The following is a 4516-nucleotide window of genomic DNA, read 5'->3' on the forward strand; positions in this document are numbered from 1 at the left end:
ATTGATGGACTGCTTCTACTAAAATGATGTCACCTGTGGGAGTCTGAACCTACTCCACATTGCTGGGTGCCACTGATGGACTGCTTCTACTGAAATGATGTCACCTGTTGGAGTCTGCACCTGTTCCACAATGCTGGGTGCCACTGATGGACTGCTTCTACTGAAATGATGTCACCTGTTGGAGTCTGAACCTACTCCACATTGCTGGGTGCCACTGATGGACTGCTTCTACTGAAATGATGTCACCTGTTGGAGTCTGAACCTACTCCACATTGCTGGGTGCCACTGATGGACTGCTTCTACTGAAATGATGTCACCTGTTGGAGTCTGCACCTGTTCCACAATGCTGGGTGCCACTGATGGACTGCTTCTACTGAAATGATGTCACCTGTTGGAGTCTGCACCTGTTCCACAATGCTGGGTGCCACTGATGGACTGCTTCTACTGAAATGATGTCACCTGTTGGAGTCTGCACCTGTTCCACAATGCTGGGTGCTACTGCTGGAACTGTCAACTACTTGTTGTGAAAATTTGTATAAACTGATTTTTTGTGTATTACTGTCTGTGAAAAGTTATAAGACTCTTACCTGATCATATTCGTCAATGCTGACGCTATCGATTGAATTGTTTAACCACATGATATTTGTGTAAACTATTATGTAAAGTCATATGTATGAAAGAATTTGTATTCCTTACTGTATTTTATATATTAGGCTATTGTAAGGTCAGTGCAAAGCCAAAATTTTATCTAGTTATATGATATTTACGTATTAATATTATCTTTTATTTTTGTCTGTATTTTTTTTGACGAATTTGGTGGTATTTTCACCACCAATGCTGGCACAAATACCATCAAATTCTAGCCCGTGGAGGAAGGGCATATGAAAGGTGGCTACACTGAGCCACATCGCCAAAGATCGCGCCAGAGAGTATTGTTCCGCCGCCTCCACTGGCAGTGATTATTGAGACGTAGCGGCAAGCAGTTCTTGCCGAGAAGTTGTGGTGGACACTGCTTGTAGCTGAAGTTAGAGTGAGATGTGGTAGTGGAGAGTGTTGTTCCATGTTTTATGCAGTTATTTGATGGGAGAGATAGCAGATGTTATTCCAATGGAGATATTGTAATGATCTGAGTGCTTTTCGTCAATATATATGAAGGTAATAAGTATTATGTTGTTTTATTATTTGAGTGTCCTGAAAAGTGTGTCATTACAGGTTCAGTCAACAAAGCATCTGGCGTGTGTTCTTGTATTAGAGTGTAATTTTGGTTTTCTTGCACAATTATAGTATTTCTAATTTTCTTTTATCACATCAGTATAAATGGTATTTAAAATTTCTTGTCTTGTTGAAGAAGAACCGTGCCAGATGTGTACGTTGAGTCATACTTCCACACACAGAACAGCTACACTTGTGCTATGTTGGCTTCGTAGATTTTATAGTTGCTGGGGACTTAATTAATTAATTGTATTAACTGAAATTTTCTTTTCATTCTTTGTTGTTGTTTCATGCAGTCAGATTGCATAATAATACTAGTCAGGGCCAGCCGTTTACGAAACAGCGTAATCGGACATACAGCGACAGAAAATTAAAAAGTATTTGCATTGCATTCTTATTTTTTTTAATTAAGCCCCCATGCAACGTCTCCATTCGTCCCTCCATTCACGCCTGTCGCGACACCACTGGAGGCGGGCTGCACGATGTTGGGGCGTGAACGGAAGACGGCCTAACGGTGTGCGGGACCGTAGCCCAGCTTCATGGAGACGGTTGCGAATGGTCCTCGCCGATACCCCAGGAGCAACAGTGTCCCTAATTTGCTGGGAAGTGGCGGTGCGGTCCCCTACGGCACTGCGTAGGATCCTACGGTCTTGGCGTGCATCCGTGCGTCGCTGTGGTCCGGTCCCAGGTCGACGGGCACGTGCACCTTCCGCCGACCACTGGAGACAACATCGATGTACTGTGGAGACCTCACGCCCCACGTGTTGAGCAATTCGGCGGTACGTCCACCCTGCCTCCCGCATGCCCACTATACGCCCTCGCTCAAAGTCCGTCAACTGCACATACGGTTCACGTCCACGCTGTCGCGGCATGCTACCAGTGTTAAAGACTGCGATGGAGCTCCGTATGCCACGGCAAACTGGCTGACACTGACGGCGGCGGTGCACAAATGCTGCGCAGCTAGCGCCATTCGACGGCCAACACCGCGGTTCCTGGTGTGTCCGCTGTGCCGTGCGTGTGATCATTGCTTGTACAGCCCTCTCGCAGTGTCCGGAGCAAGTATGGTGGGTCTGACACACCGGTGTCAATGTGTTCTTTTTTCCATTTCCAGGAGTGTATTTAAGATGTTATTCAATTTTATTTGTGTTATTTCATGTCAGTCAAGATAGTAGACCCTCATGTCCAAATTTAGTTCGGCACTTCTTGCAGCGACATTTCAGTATTTGATTAAGTAACGCTCTTGAGTGTGGCTGTTATTAGTTTGAGCTTGGTGCGAATTTGCTCCCCATAATTTACTGGCGTGTGTGTTACTAGTAACTGCTGCTACACACTGTGGCAGTTTTGTATCCTGTTTGCTATTCATAGGGAAATCTCAACAAAAGTAACTTCAGTAACCAATTTTCTCAAATATATATTTCCAAATTAATGTGCCTAACTCGGCTGGAGGCCATTTTTCCCATTCATTTATGATTTTACCACTTTCATTAACTCCAAAGATTATTCCACAAAATTCGAAGTTATAGTCCGATACCTTTATCCTTTTTGACACACGCGCGGTCAGACTTCGAAACCTTCTCAGAGGATAACAGTAGCGTGTTTCTCGGCACGTTAGTGTCTGCCCAACAGAAAGCCCACAACATACTAAAATTGCTAAAACTATTAACTGGCTGAATGTCGGAACAACATCCCTCCACTGTCCTTCACACATACAAATCCCTGATGCAGCTCATTCTTTGCTACACAAACGTTGCATTGATATCTGCCGCACACGATTTCTGCAAGACCCCCAGATCCTCGAACGCCATGCATTAGACCTCGCTTTCGGCATCTGATTGCTTTACCCTAGATGGATCCATTACCAACCCACCTAATTCCGAGCTCTCCTCTCTCACACTGAATAAACTCGACTCCAACAATCCTATTTTGTCCCCTCTCCATTGCAAAACCAGAGCGATGCCCCGCCTCTAGCTACACATCCCACCAACCGTCCACTTGCACACCCACCACTTCCTTGTGCAAAGAAATTTCAACCGTCTCCTTCTTCCGGACCACAAACTCCACCCCCGCAAATACCTGTCCTGCTAACTCTGAATCCACCTCACTGTATCCATCCCCAAGAGCACCCTCCTTGTCCTCTTCCCATAACACACCTTTTCCCCGTCCCTGTCGCTCCCACTCACTTTTCCTTTCAAATCTATAGATTCCAACACCAGCTACGTCTCCCTTCTTGTCCCCCGCAGCCACCCCTTTCTAATCACCACCTCTTACCAGTCCGAAAAAAAAGTCCAAATGGCTCTGAGCACTATGGGACTTAACATCTGTCGTCATCAGTCCCCTAGAACTACTTAAGCCTAACTAACCTAAGAACATCACACACGTCTATGCCCGAGGCAGGATTCGAACCTGCGACCGTAGCAGTCGCGCGGTCCCGGACTGAAGCGCCTAGAACCGCTCGGCCACGTCGGCCGGCTCAACCACCACTCTCATATCTTCCTCCATAGCCGCCTTACGTTTCATGCAACGTATCATCCGAAGGCAGGTCCTTTTCCAGTTTTAGGGAAAGTGTACAGTGCTCAGTTTTTCATGGTAAGTGTCTCCTCTGTCGTGTTCAGTGTTTCTCAAGTATTTAAGTGTTTTTAACAGTGATATCTGTCCAATTTCTTATCACTGATTGTAAACTATTCGTGAAGACAGCAGTATTTCTTACATTATACCAATAACATGAGCTTTTAATTTTTTTTAATTCGTCGTAAATACGTCACCTTGTTTTGTGTTTGACATCTAAGTTAGGGAATAATGGCTAAACAGTGGCTCACCTGTACGGCTTCCAGCCTAGCCTTCCCCTTTCCCCTCTCCTCCCCCCCTCCCCACCCCGCCCACATGGGGCGAGGGGTGTTGAAATAACAATAAAGGAAAAAAATAGTTCACGACAGTTTTAGCTCCTGACGATGATGATAGAGGCAATCGTCGAAAGCTCGTAATTTTACTCAGAATTTTTTATGCACAAATTAGCAATTTGATTGCAGATAGCAATTTTAAACGGGGCTTTAAGACCAGAAATTGTTTTCGTTTCCTATTTTATTGACGGACTACATAACTTCCCTGCTACAATAGCATCACCTATACAGAAATGTCTGTAATCTCTGAGGTCAAAGAAACAAATACATAGACTACAAGTCTGCCTACGGCATTCTTTGCTGTACTGTGTATCTTGGAGCATCTCTGTCTACTATCCAGTACCTTTGAGGTGTTTCTGTTGACAGTATTCTGTGCCTGCGTCTTTGCGTTGAGTGGATGGTTTTGT

The sequence above is a fragment of the Schistocerca cancellata genome, chromosome 10 (genome assembly GCF_023864275.1).
Source record: "Schistocerca cancellata isolate TAMUIC-IGC-003103 chromosome 10, iqSchCanc2.1, whole genome shotgun sequence".
NCBI lineage: Eukaryota > Metazoa > Arthropoda > Insecta > Orthoptera > Acrididae > Schistocerca > Schistocerca cancellata.